Here is a 16,329-nt window from a genome sequence, read left to right as displayed (position 1 = left end):
TATTTCTGTACCCCTTCTGATCATAAACTCACTGATGACAAGAAGCATGACTCTTCTACCTACTTTTTGTCCCCAATCAGCCAGCATCATGGATTGTGTGTAGTAAATGCTCAACAATTACTTATTGAATCAATAAATGGTTACTAAACGAATACAATGACATCGGACTACAAGTAAGACAAAGGTAATGCATTTTCACACACAAGCACACACTCTCCAACTCTGGTGGTGTTATATGATTTTAATTGTTCCTATTCAAAGATGATATATTTTATAATTTTAATTTGTGTTGAAAGCCTTCTTCCTTGTTGATAGGCCTTCCCACATTATCGAAATAAGAAGTTCATTTTAGCTCTTTTTCTTTGTATATTTCTGTTAACTATCCTTTAAGTTACTAGCCGGACCTCAACTGTCACACCTCTCTCTAACTCAGTCTGAATTAATGTTCTTATTTTTATATTTTTTCATGTGTAACCAAGTCCTTCTGTTAGTTTTCCTAACTTTGAATTTTATAGTTTGCCACATACGAAAATTATAATTCTGGCTTTTGATGTAACAATGTCCTAGGTCTGTATTAATACCCGAGATCAAATCCATGTCCTGCCACTTACTCACTAAAAGAAAGTAGGCAAGTTCTTATGTAAGATCTTGAGTCCTAGAGTCCTCATGTAAAAGCAAGATAAAACATATTCTATAGTACTGGAGTAAAGAATAAAATGAGATATCTTATTAAACTACTCTTTAAAGTGTCTGAGAAATAGCACCTTCCCAATAAGTAATAACTTGATTAGCTGGGTCTTTCTCTCTCTCCATCTACTCTCTGGTATTCTCCTTCCCCATGTGGCCTGTCCAAATCGTCTTTCCACATGACCCCTCCTGAACGACAGCTAGACCTATATGGCATCTCAAGACTCACTAAAGCACAAAAGTGGAAACTGCCAGGCTTTCTTAAGACTCAGGCTCAGATCTTGTATGGTATCACTTCCACCACATTCTACCGGATAAAATGAATAATAGGGCAAGGCCAGATTCAAAATAGGAACAGAGCCTTACAAAACATGAACTGAAAGTCATGGGCCATTTTACGCTAGCTATTACAAGTCATAACGTTCAATTCAAAGCATAGGCTTTGATCTTGCTAACTTTGTTATAACCCTGGCTTTGCTGTGTGTACTACAGCAAGTTGCTCTACCCTCTTTGCCTCTTGATTTCTTTATTTTTAAAAAGGTAGTGATAATGGAATACAATTGTAGAGTTTGTTATGAGAATCACAGTTGTAAACCACTTAGGTGTTTGTCTGGCACATAGCTCAATATAAAGTTAGTGTTAGTTACACAGATTGCTGTTGTTACTTGCCAGTGAGAGGTTTATATTTGGCTAAGTTACTTAGCCTCTCTTAGCATCAGTTTTCTTTACATGTTTTTAATGATGGTTATAATTTCCACTTAATAGTGCTGTTGTGAAACTTCAATGGGAAGTTTTCTGGTTGCCTGGCACAGAATAGTTAGACAGTCAATAAATCTCATAGTTCCCTCCTCAGGAATGTAAGTCCTGATAAGTTTGCAAAACATAAAATAATAATAATAATAATAATAGTAATAATTTCAAAGTAGAACAAGCACTATATTCTCAATAAATATCACTTAACATTAGCATGTTAAAATATTTTTGAAATGAAATAAATGTTTCATTGGCATAAAAGGTAATAGAATACTTAAATTGTTATTTGTAAATCAATGGATTTTCCATTTTAAAATTCAAAAATGTCTTGTGAAAATTATGACTATTGGTATAAATTATTCATAAATTATTGGGAAATTATGAATTTACACGGTTAATAATTGTGCCTTAAATACTGTCACTAAAACTATAATATAAAATATAATGATTTTTTGTAATGGTACCAATTTCATAACTTTGTCATTTGGATTAAAAACAATTAAAGTATGCATAAGCCTACACTAAGTAAATTCTTAGTGGAACTTAAAATATTCTTTCAGTATATACTAAATATTCAGTATAGAACCAAGGAAAGTAAACAAAGTTACTTTGACTACTTCTGCCTTAAAAATTATCATTAAAAAATGGCTGGATAGATCAGTAGGGGGACTAGAGTTAACATTAATCTATAGTACATTTCAAAATAGTTAGAAGATAATTTAAGTTTTCCCGGCATTCGGAAAAGATAACATTGAAGTTGAAGGATATCCCAATAACTCTGATTCCATCGTTACATATTATAAGAATGTATCATCTAATCACACGTACCCCCCAAATATGTATATTTATTATCAATACAAACTTATAAAAATGAATAAATAAAAACAACTTTAAAATACAGCAATTGATACACTTTTCAAAGATTTTCTTCAACATGAGGTACTCAATAAACATCACATGTGTTCCTTAAATCTATAAGGTACAGATTAACAGAGGTTTTTGTATCTCAGAAGAAGACATACACAAACTCTGACACTATATTGAAAACAACATTGCCTGTGAAATCTGATGTATATTTGCAATGGAAATAACATTGTGATATTGGCAATGCTGTGAAACAAGAACATATCATACCTGTTATCTCGCAAAGCCTCTCTACTGATCGAGAACAGGTATCATATGTTCTCTCAATATTTTTTGTCAATTTGTCCTAAATCCTAATCTAGATTACAGAGAGACTTTGTGGCACAGAAATTAAATCTGAAAATGTCTGAGCATAGTTTTTTAAAAATCCCATACATAAATGAGGCAAAACTTTCCTAGTGTATTTTTCTTTGATATTTCCCCCAGTTTGCTTACACTGGCTCCTTATGGATATATTCCATTCAATGAGCACTTCATATCTCTACAATGAGCATGTATCTTACATCTTTAATCTTTCCCAGAGCTGAAATTAATAGTGTGTACCATTCTCTAGTGTCAAAATTGCATTTCACATAAAATGGTTAAAAGTAGACATCCTAAAATAGAGAAGTAACACAGCAATGAGCTATGAACATGGAAAAGTGTATTTCCTAGTAACATTTGGTAAATGTTTCCCAACTGAAAACAACCAAAACATTTTTTTCTTTACAATTTGCTTGGAAAATATAGCTTGTTAATTAATCTGGCAATACTTTTCAATCCTCTACTATAACACTCTCTAAGAGACTAATAATATAAGCAACAAATATGAATCACATATGTAACTGTATATGTTATGTTTTAGTAGCCACTTTAAAGATACATTTTTTAAAACAGGTAAAATTAATCTTAATTGTATGTTTTTGTTTAACATAAAATATTACCATTTTAACATGCACTCAATACAAAAATTATTACTGAGCTATTTTATATTTTTTGTATAAAGTCTTTGAAATTGTTCGTACATTTTATACTTACATCTTACCCTTGATTAGCCAAATTTCACTGCAAGTGGTCAATATGCTTTCTTGAACAAAAGCAGCCATGGCTGGAGCAGAGTTAACAAGAAATAAATTGGTAGAGAAGGAAATGAGCATGACCGGGAGGGGCTAGATCATGTAGAGTTCCATGGATCACATAGGGTGTTTGGATTTTATTCTGAGCATGATAAGAAAAAATTACAGGTAAAGAAGAGAAGACTGATATGATGACTTGATTACTCTGACTGCCATGTGCATGTTTGACTGGAATAGAAGATTGTAAATGTGATGACAAGGAAAACAATGAGTTAATGCTATCTATAACGCAAAAGAGTCATCAGTGTGGCTTCAAAATGATATGGCATCTTAAGATTCAAACTACAGTTTGTAAATTAGGATTCCCAGTTTGGTTGTTCACAAGTAAAAATACAGTTTCATGTATCTTTACAAGTATTACTGTATTAGGGTTATCTAAAGGAACAGAACTAATAGGATATATGTGTAATATGAAAGAGAGTTTATTAAGGAGAATTGACTCAAACAATTACAAGGTAAAGTCCTTCGATAGGCCATCAGCAAGTTGAGGAGCAAGGAAGCCAGTGGTGATTCAAACCTCAAAAGTAGAGAAGCCTACAGTACAGCCTTCTGTATGTGGCCAAGGCCCAAGAGCTCCTGGTAAACCACTGCTGTAAGTCCAAGAATCCAAAAACTGAAGAACTAGGAGTCTGATGTTTGAGGGCAGGAAGCATCCAGCATCGGGGAAAGATGAAAGCTGGAAGACTCAGCAAGACTTCTCTTCCATCTTCTCCTGTCTGCTTTATTCTAGACACCCTAGCAGCTGATTAGATGGTGCCCACCCTGACTGAGAATGGTTCTTTCTCTCCCAGTCCACTGACTCAAATGTTAATCTCCTTAACAGCACCCTTACAAACAGGCCCAGGAACAATACTTTGCATCCTTTGATCCAATCAAGTTGACACTCAGTATTAACCATCAATATTACATATTCTTCTATTTCAAAAATGTAATAATACTTCTTATAAAAAGTAAATTTTCTTTCATTCTCGTTGTCTAGTGGCTTTGGAAAATTCACATACAAGGCCAAATTATAACATTTTATAGACAACTTCTATGAAATATACAGATAGATGTTACTAAGATAAAATTGTAGTCATATTTATCTTATGAAAAGTACTTATTACAATTTTAAATATTTTTCCAACCCTATATACATGGTGTACATAGCAGTGTTAAATTACATTAATGCAACTTATAACATCAACATGTATGTTTAATTTGTTTCTAATTCTCTAACCCTGTAAACCGGGCAAAAATCTAAATCCTTTTTCTTATTTTCCCACACAAACATTATTCAAATGCTTGCTTCTTTCTGTAAATAATTTTAAATAAATTGACCCACAAAACAAGAATTTGAATCCTAGTTTTAACACATAATAGTTATCCATGTTATAATAAACATATAATGAAAACATGCAGTAGATGAGATAAATAATTTTTTTAAAGACTTGGAACATACTGTTTTAATGATAACTATATATCATTAAATATATATAATAATTATATATAATTATTATAATTAATATATAGTTAAATAATGTATAACTAACAAGTGATATGGATAATTAAAAAATATAAACTACTGAATATAATGTAAAATAAAAAATGATTGTTGAGTGATATGGAGAGAAATATCTTAGAGTCAATAATTTACCTTAAACATTCTGGTATATAAAAACTGAAAATGAAGTGCTGTGATGGTTAAATTTTGTGTCAACCTGATTTGTAAAAGAACAGGATGCTTACATATTTGATCAAACATGATTTCTGGGTGTGTCTGTGAGGATATTTCTGATAAGATTAGCATTTGAATCAGTAGACTGAGTATAGTAGATTGTCCTTCTCAATGTGGGTGGACATCATCTAATCTGAAAAGATCAAAAAGGCAAAAGAAGGGATAATGTGTTGCCTCTGCTTGTTTGAGCTTAGTCATTGATATTCTTCCACCCTTGGATTGGGACTTACACGCCCTCAGCACTTGTAGTAATTAGGACTTTATACTCAGACTGGAAGTGTACCATCAGCTTCCCTGAGAGTTTAGCCTGCAGACAACAGATTGTGGTACATCTCGGTCTCTATAAATGCATTAGCAAGTTCATTATAATGAATCTTTGTAGATAAATAGACAGACATACACATATGCGCTTGTATGTCTATATACACCCATATACACATATATATACATAAACACATACACACAGAGGGAGAGAATGAGATTTATAAGATATATAGATCCTATTGGCTTTGTTTCTATTAAGAACCCTAACCAGTATAGTTTTCTAAAAATTTTCTTCAGAAAAAAGAATCACTTGAAGAGTAATAGAATTATAAAATTATAATCATATATGTGTCAATAATTCAAACATGTGTGTAAATAATTTTGGAACATGTAGGCCTATATTTTTCCCAAATACACAAATATACACAAATCTACACAAATCTGTATTTCCACAAATTCTTCTCCAGAAGAGTTACCAAATATTCCAGTAGAAACTCTTCTTGATTCAATAAAGTAACAAGCAATAAACTTTTCTGGGCATAGTTCCAAATAAGTATGATAATGCTGATTTGAAAGATGAAGCCCTCTTATAGAAAGACAGCTATATACTCACATATTTCCAAATGCCTCATGGAAAGGGAAAAATACCCTAAACATATCTCTTACTGTACTCATTAAATACTGTGAAACTATTTGGGTAAATCATCATTCACACTGCACCTCACTTGGCTTTGTTTATAGAATCTATTTAGAAGCTCTTGGAGAAAACATTTGCCAAATTTTTAATCACTTATCAAATTCCTACCAAGTAGAGTGCTTTCAAATGCTAACAATCTATAAACATAGTTATAAAAAACAGACAAAATGATATAGAATCAAACTGACAACTGGTTAAGCACTTCAGCTGCATTTGTTGGAATTATTCCCACTCTCAAATGCTTTCCACTGGGGAAAAAAAAAAAAAAAAAAAAGCACTCTTCCCTTTTATTTGAGCTACTGAGCTAGAAAGGCCAGTAGTCTTAATATCTTACAATATCTTAAAGACTGAAGAATGATGACTGATAGAAATTTGACAGAAAATAATGCTTCTAACTTAACATGTTTAGGAACCAATTGCCAGAGTAACCAATAACATTAGAAGGAACACATAAAAATCGGAACTGTGACAACTGTAATTGGAAAAAATGTGTGTGCAAAAACTCACTAAAAAGTGTTTACTTATATTAGTCTACATTTATAGATCTGTTTTCGTAACTTTAATCATATAAGTATCACATAAATTCATTGAAATAAAAACAAAACAAGCAAGGAACAATCATTTACACTTATGCATGAACTTGGAAATAACAAGGAAATATGTGCTGTGGGATCATATGTTTTTCTATTTTGATTTTTTGATGATAATATATTTTGATCTATTTTGATGATTTTGTGGTTATCACATGTTTCACTTATTTCCTGATGCTTATGAAGAATTTCACCCAATTGATTTTCACTATATTCTACCGTATTCAGGATCATTTAATCATCATAATTTTGAATAAACATAGAAATGAAAATGTTATCATGGTGTTTTGTAGAGAAGAGATAAACTGTCATGAAAGGAGAATTTCATGACAATTCTCTTTGGAAAATGAGAGCGTTCTAGATATGAATGATGTCCCTAAAAATGTATAGTCTTTCATCAAAATGGAAACATGTTTCAGAGAGCAGTTGTTCCAATTTTGATCTATATTATTTATTAATGATCTAATAAAGACTAAACATATAATCATATATAGTAAAAGTACATATAAAAATAAACATTTAAATTATATTTCATGTAGTTTCAGAAATCTCCCAGAATGTAGGGAACATTATAGATATATTTACATACATTTAATGCAATTCCCAGAAACTATGATATATTTATATATGTGAAAGAGCAACTATGAAATGCACCAAATATATTTTGATGGAATGTCAACTATAATCAACCTAGCTATAGTCTAGGGAGGCATTAATAAATTCAGAATTCGGAACACCAAAATCAGACTGTATTTTTAACTTTGTGTTTTAACCCCGTTGCAGTTATGCCCTCCAACAGCTGAAAAATACTACAGGTTTAGGCTAGAACCCAAAGGAGTCAATTCTTAATCATAGGTTTGGTGCTCAAAATACGCAGAAAAAAAAAAATTTCTTTTTCATTGAGATCACATTTAGAACAAGTCTGAGACTCCTTTGAATAAGTATCCAAGCATGCCTGTCTCTTTTGTCTCTAACACCTAAATTTCCCTTCTCCCTATTTTAGATTCCTGAATTCCCCCGTTCCTCACTTTTTGGTGTTTAAATTGGTAGAGTTCAGTTTCATGCTGCTGTCTTCAAAACATATGTCACAAAGTCCCTGAGTAAGTCTGAACAAAATTAACAGTTAATAAAATAAACGTTTAAATACTATAACCATTATTTCTAAGATAATTACACATATTTTCTGATAAAAATCTAAAATTAGATGTAGCATGTTATCTAATGATGAATATATCTAGAGATAAATGCAATAGTCATACTATCTGCAACAAATAAGAGTGGCTAAATATGTAGAGGAAGAAACTGATATATTCCTAGAGACGTAGGAAATAGTCCTTAATATAACTTTTCTGATGAACATTAAATCTATATATTTTGTTTGCATATATAATTACAAAATTTTGCAATTTAAAGCTTTTATTTTTATATATTTTTAAACTCATCAAATATTTTGTAGACATTATGATTTAGAACGAAGTGTTAGAAAAAAATATTGACACAACATGGCACAGTATTTCCTTATACTGTCCAAATATAGAGTATCTAAATAGATACATTTCCACTGGTCTTAAATTTCCTACCAGCTGGTTCAACCTTAGGAATTTCAAACTGATTAAAGGGAGGAGCACAATATTTCTTGAAATGTGGTGAGAATAAGAATTGGCACTGGCAGCAGAAAAGTGTTGATATCACCATAGGAAGTATTTCACCTGCAATCACAAAATGTGAGCCCGTGGCATGTTAGGTATGGCTTAGATATTTGAGTTTTGCAGGATGAACAGATGGATTTTTTTTTTTAATGTGGCAGAAGGTTAATGCACACATTCCTAATTTGGAGAAAATATTAAGATTATGGTTGTAAAAAGTTTTATACCATGTTTTTCTTTATTTTGTCATCTCGATTCAGATTTTAAAATAAAACACTTAAATTTTTCCAAGGAATCTGCTAACTATATAAAATGTTGTCTCAGATCTAGACATTACTATTCACAGGAATGATGCCCCTTACTAAATCCACAGATTGCTCTTCTGTCTAGTGAATATCCATGCTGCTAGCATGCAATATGAACCTTTCTAACTCTGCTTGACTATTGCTCTGCTGAACGATCAAATCTTAGAATGTTAGTAAAGAGGAGCAATTTGTCCATATCTAGATCACTTAAGCTATACTCAAAGGAAAACTCGTTTTCAAATATCTGTCATGGAGTTTAGAAGCAAATGTAAGAAAAAATAGACATATTGAAAACCTAGCCAGAATTGTTAGGTGACATTAGAAATTAGATTAAACTGACGTAAAAATAAGGATTATTAAGCCTCTATAGGCTCTGGGGATTCTCAAGTGTTCTTGTTTTCCAACTGGATGGTACAATTAGCTTCTGGATGAATAATACATAATTATACGTTGCAACCAACCCTGGCACTTACTGTCCCATCCGCAGAATTGACACGCCATTAGTAGCTTTGAGAATTACTAGAAAACAACTTATCTATGGATTTATGTAAGCAGTTTGGCAACAGCCTTGCATGAAAATTCAGCGAAAATAAAATGGGTGTATCAAATGTAATGTACATGCCAAACAGAATATCCTTTAAGTAATGACATTCATCATTTTTTTCCAAAGGTGGGTTAATAATTTCGATGGGCTTAGCAAACTTCTTCTAATTTTTACTAGTGAAGGTTATTTTCAGCTAATTTTATATAAACTTAAACTACTGTTTATGTTAGTGGTTGCAAAAGTTACGAAGTTAATCTATGTTGAATGAATATTAATGAACTCTAAATCAAGGTTTTAGAATGATAAGGTCTAGATTACTAGATGGGAATTTTCCTATGAAATAAATCACTTATTAGGAATAAGAAATGTGTACAACTGGCCAGGCACGGTGGCTCATGCCTGTAATCCCAGCACTTTGGAAGGCCGAGGCTGGCGGATCACGAGGTCAAGAGTTTGAGGCTATCCTGGCCAACATGGCAAAACGGCGTCTCTACTAAAACTACAAAAATTAGCAGGGCGTGGTGGTGCATGCCTGTAGTCCCAGCTACTCGGGAGACTGAGGCAGAAGAATCGGTTGAACCTGGGAGGTGGAGGTTGCAGTGAACTGAGATTGTGCCACCACACTCCAGCCTGGCACAGAGCGAGACTCCATCTCAAAAAAAAAAAAAAAAAAAAAAAGAAAAGAAAAGACAGAAATGTGTACAACTAAGTTTTAATCAAATTATCCTATAAACTCACAGAATTAATGCAGTTGCAGGTTATTGTTTTGTCAGTTTTTCTAAAACTAATAACACAAATATCTCAAATTTTCCTATTAAAATGGATTATGAGTTTCAGTTTTGAAAATCCTTTCCTTTTCCAGTTTTTTCACTAGGCTATCCAATGCACTGGCTATCATATTTATTATATGGCTTAAATTTTTTAAAAATTTGGATATTTATATTAATTTGTACGTAACATCAGTACACTGGGGCATATTTTCGGTAGAGAAATAAGCATTGTAGAATGTTACAAAATGTTTACACATTGTACAGTAAATTATTTATTTATTAAAATCTGGTTTTAATAAATAAGGTATAGATACTTAAAAGATATCAGTATGATGAATGATGGCACACAATCTTAGTATTTTTACTGAAATAAAATTTTAAGCATTAATTGAGAATTTTAAAAAAGAATGTAGGGTAAGCAAATGTTAACAACAAAAAATATTAAACGTAATATAAATAGATATATGTTATACAGCTGTGCCACATAAGCATGTATAATTCAGCTCAGGTTGCCATAGCAAAATACCATTGTCATGGTCGTGTAAACAACAGGAATTTATTTCTCACATTTACGGTACTGGAAATTCTATACTCGAGATGCCAGCCAAGGGTTGTCTTCCTGGCTTACAGATGGCTGCTTTTCTGTGTGTTTGCTTCTAGAGGCGAGAGAGGTAGAAAGAGAGAGAGAGACAGAGAGAGAGTGAGAGAGAGAGTGAGAGAGAGAGAGAGAGCGCGCAACTCCCTAGGATCTCTTCTATAAAAGCATTAATCCTTTAATAACTCTGTCATGCAGGCAGAATAACCTCATCTAAATCTACCTTGCCAGGGCCTCATCACCAAATACCATTATATTGGGGTTGGGGCTTCAACATATGGATTTTGGGGAGACACAATTCAGTTCATAGTAATACTAAAATACATTCCAGGATGTTATTTGAAATATAGTATAAGGCTAAATTATTATAATTATTTTCTGGATAAGTTTTCTTTTTTTTTTTTTTGGAAAACAATTTCTAAAGTTCTCTTTTTAAATAATACATGATTAAATTTAGAGCTGAGTTTCAGTTATTGTTAGAAAAACTTGACAGTCCTTTATAATTACGTAGTTAATAGAATAACCAATGGTGTCATTTTTATGCATATTTGTCTTTTTTTTATCTTAAAGTGTAATATTACACTTATTTTTTAGAAACTAAAAGGTTTTTAATTCCTCTCAATTTTTATTCCTTTTATCATTTGTGAAAGAGAATGCAGAATTCTTAGGGCCATAAGATACGTTTCTTCAGCTGATTTGGATTTAAACTGAAGGCATTCTATAATCAGCTGTAATGGTCTAAGCAGAACAAATGGAATTTCTGTTGCTGTGGCAGATTGAAGTTACCAACAATTAAGAAAAATAACCCAAATACAATTTAACAATCAGCAGCTCAATGGTGGAGAAAAAAAAAAAGAAGAAAAGGTGAAAAGCACTTCTAATAGCACATTGATATAACTATTTGAGCCATACACAAATCCCAGGAATCACCTGAAGTTATAGTAACTCTCAAAATTGTAGGTATTAAAACTGTGGGTTTAAAACCATAGAATAAAATGGAACTCAGATAAAATACTGACACTCAGCCTTTGAAGATGACAATAATCTAATTGTATTTAGTATATACTTTTACCTTCTATTAGGGAAGAGGGAATGATAGGTTCTCAAAATTTATTAAAGAAAATTAGTAGGTACTCAAAATTTATAAATCAAGAAATGCGTACTTATGAATATAAAAATAAACATAAAAATAAGTACCTAAGGTGTTAAAAGTAGTTATTTCTGTGTTTGTTAATGTAGGATGGAAACTGCAAGAACCCAGAAGGGCTTTTAAAAATACAACACTGAGTTACTAATTTACACTTCAATGTCAAGAGTGAATTACATTGACAATATTAATAATTTTAATATAGGAATTATTTTAGGGAGCATTCTCTCCCACAAAATGGCAATACCTAATAAGCTAAAGTATTTCAAATTGTGTCTTAAAATAGCATTTCAAGGTTCTGCCATTTTGAAGACATCTATGCTGTTTAAAATGTTGAATTATTTGATTTAAAAAAAAACTTTAAAAATTGAATCTGTATATATACATGTAAAATATTTAAAAAATAATATGGGTGGGTCCTTATATAATATAAATAACATTAAAATTAAACTTTTTAATTTATTTGAATGTTTATATATATTTCTTCTAATTATCTTTATTAAATATAATTATGAAAAATGGGTGTACAGGAGCAGTCATAAATAGAAAGGCATTTTTTCATGACTCAACCGTGCATGTATTAATCAACTGATTTTTAATTTTGGCTATAGTAGCTAGATATTTTAAAACAAAAACAAACCTTATGTATTTCCTGCTCCTAAGAAGTGTGTCATCTTGATCAGAAGACAGAGAAATAAACCAAAAATTACAGTGTAGTGTAAAAAGTACTAAGATTGTGTAATATATTGGGATCTCAGAGAGGATTGAAGAGGGACATCTAAATCAGTCATGACAACTCCTGTATGACAAACTAAATAGTATTAATACACATATGTTAAATATATTTTCTAATTGCATTTTTTTCACAATCTCAATCATTTTTTTGCTTCATACACAAGCAATGGACTTTCAATAGTATTTTGAACTTCAATAATTAAAACTATACATCTAAGAAATAATAAAAGTGTTTCAGAAATTGATTTTAATGGTATTTTAAAGACAGACCATTAATGACATTATGCTCTCAATAGTTTTAAAAATACAGTTACTGTTACCAAGTCAAATGTTTGGACTGCAAGCAAACCTATGACTGAAGAATGCTATTAATTAAATTCAGTAACTCAAACCATGTCTTCACAAAGTACTGGCAGGGTCTTCATAAAGAAATAGTTACAGTCCTCATAAAACAGAGTTAAGATACTTATAAAGGAAGAGGTGAAGAAAGGATGGTGAGGCATAGAATTTAATAGTCCACATTCCAAGTTATGGAGATTTACACACATCATTCAGAATGCTGTTTAAATCAAATTTAAGTGTTTTAGTAGGGTAGCATTAGAATCTGAACTATGCTCAGATATTCTGTCAAGATATTATAACAGTATTTCAAGCAGAGATTTCAAAATCAGCAAGATTTGGCTCACAAATATGTTTCCTTTGGCCAGCACACTGTTTGAATGTGATTTGTTGTTACTGCAATCCCATGCTACAGTTAGTAATTCTTTGTATTCAGCTTCCCCTGTTCCAATTACTGTGTGGTTTCTCTCTAGTGATTAGACCTAAACAGATATATCTTCCATTTATCATGGGACTTGCTCTTGTTTCCTTTATATCAGTCAAAGATTTTCCTATAGTATACTATGTCTTTTTCAAAAATGGAAATGCAAAATTTAGATAGACTTGATTTTTTCACTAAAAGTGAGAGGATATCGTTTCCTGTAGAAGTACAGTTATTCCCATGTGTTTAATGAAAGCAAAAAGTAACTATGAGGGAAAAATATATCTGCCTGAGACCCCAATATAACCCAAACCTGTAGAGAAATATTCTTTTGGGGACACTGGAATGCTGGAGTCGGGGCACTGCTCAGGAATGCTTGCGCTCTGATTCTGCTCCCACCTGCCTCAATACTGATATTACGGTCTTACTGCCACTGATTTCAGGTCAATACATACAGGATGCATATTTCTGTAAACACTGTTTTAATTAAAGAAATGAAAGCAAATTGTTGGTTTAACTTTCTCCTTAATATGTGTGTAAGCCTCAGGGATTTTTCTCAGTATAAAATACAGTTTCTTGTATCTGACAAGACCCATGTTCATAATCTGTCCCTGAAAGTATTCCCATTGAATGGCCTGCGGATCTCAGAAAGTCTCAGGTGAGCTGCATAGTATTCCTTCTTTGCTTGCATTTCTTAGCAGATATTATTTTTTGTATTTTTATTAAACAGGAAACTTGATCCAGCAATGCGCACGTACATTTTTGCATGTGAGTTTCTTGCCATCACTAGTTAGCCAATATGCAATGCTACAGTACCATCATAGGGACCATAACAAATTTATGGAAACAAGAAATGGTAGAAAGCATAATAAACTGAAAAAAGGCATACTTTTTAGTGTTTTCCAAAATGTGAATTAATGGACTTATAGCCTTGTGAAATACAGGGATATATAAGGTATAAAAATTGTTTAGAGCCAAATCATTTTACTTGTGGTATATTTAAAATATAAATCTGTTGAATAAAATATAAATTAAATGTTCTGAGCCAAAGCAAACATTTTCCGAAGTAATGTAGCTGGAAATATTTGGGGTTAGCTGGGTGAAGATACAGCTGAGAACTTAAAGAATGGATGATAATTCTAAAAACCTTAAAACATATGGGTCATCTTCTACTGTAAATGATAAAACAACAAATATGCATGAACATTATCCGGTTATCTATAGGCTCAACAAAAATACTTATTAGACAGAAGACATTTTGACAGTGTCCATAAGAAGTATATGTGTGTGTATGCGTGTATGTGTGCATACACACTGAGAAGAGTTTGAGAAGTTTATCACAGGCTAATTAAAATTAGAAAGCATTGTTATAAAGTAAGGCTATCATTGTGCTGTTTTATATTAATTTTCTACTTGTGAAAATGTTTTTAATAATATAGTGTGGCAAGATTTTTCCAAAGACATGGAAATGAAGTCTGTTTATTTTAAATTAAAACTTTTTAAATAAAGGAAGTCTCTGTTGTCAATAATATATACACTTGTTCTTGTCCAAAACAGAATTGTATACTTCCCAGTACAGTCAAGACAGGTTTTTTTAGAATTCATTTTTAAGTTCAGAGGTACATGTGCAGGTTTGTTACATAGGTAAACTTGTGTCACGGGGTTTTGTCATACAGATTATTTTGTCACCCAGGTACCCAGGCTAGTACCCGTTAATTATTTTTCCTCATCCTCTCCCTCCTCCCACAGTCCAAACTTCAATGAGCACTAGTGTGCATTGTTCCTCTTTATGTGTCCATGTGCTCTTATTATTTAGCTCCCACTTAAAAGCGAGAATATGTGGTATTTGGTTTTCTTTTGTCAAGACGGTTTTAAAACTATATTTTCCAATAGCAAGCATACTATGTACACAATGATGTGATTGTGCCTACTTAATAATTTAAGCATTTTTGTATTTTCACACATTCTTTATACTTAATAGTTTTTGGCTGGATAATATTCACTGGTTTGTGTTGTAAAAATTTATTTAACCTTAACTCTGTTTGAGATATACAAGTTATCATCAAGCATTAATTTTTAAACATAAAACAAGAATTAGCATTTATTTATAGAGGGTTTATTTGTACAGCTAAATTTTTAAGAGACCTTTACTTCTAGCCAAGGGTATGGAGTAATAGTTTTTATCATCCCCCTGAGAACAACTAAAAATTGAAAAAACATAAAAATCTGTTTGAAGGCCTGTTAGCAACAAAGATACTAGAAAGTCAGGAATTCCTAAGAGGAAAGCCTGGTCATTCCACTGATAACATTAAAACCTATTTCTATGATGAAGGAAAACTATCAAGAAACAAGCCCTTGGGGAGCTATATTAAAACTGAGTCTTAATACAGCTCAAGTGATGATTCAATTGAAGTTTGTCTCTATTACTGAGACCAGAAGTTAAAAATTCAGAACCTTGAATTAACTCTGTAATTTTCCACATAGAATATCCAGATTTAATTAAAACCTTGCATGTCAGGAAATAAAACCAAACACCAATGAATGAGTAGAAATAACCAGAAATAACACACAGTAGAAATAACCCCAAAACAATCTATATATGATTAACATGACGAAGAAAATGGAGAACAAAAAGAGAAAATTACAGCAAAATCTGGATTCCATAAAAGAGAACTAAGTTTTTGATTCTCACTTCCACTTTCAGTTAAGAAGATGCAAAAGTCCTTTGTTCTCACAGTAGTAATAACAACAAACAAACAACATGCACACAAAAACACCCAGGGAAAATAAAAATACTTAAAAAATATATAACTGTTATGGGCTGAATTGAGTATCCCTGAAATTCATATGCTGAAGTCCTAAGCCCCAGTACCTCAAAGTGTGTCTCTATGAGGAGACAGGGTCTTTAAAGAAGTAATTAAGTTGAAATGAGATCACTGGGTTGGTCCTAATTCAATATTGTTGGTGTGCTTACAGGAAGAGGTGATTAGGGCAGAGATACAAACAGAGAAAGACCATGTGAAGACACAGGGAGAATATGGCCATCTACAAGTCAAGGAGAGAGACTTAAAAGAAAAAGA

Source organism: Macaca nemestrina, chromosome 1, assembly GCF_043159975.1.
Source record: "Macaca nemestrina isolate mMacNem1 chromosome 1, mMacNem.hap1, whole genome shotgun sequence".
Classification (NCBI taxonomy): Eukaryota; Metazoa; Chordata; class Mammalia; order Primates; family Cercopithecidae; genus Macaca; species Macaca nemestrina.
This window is presented reverse-complemented; position numbering follows the sequence as displayed.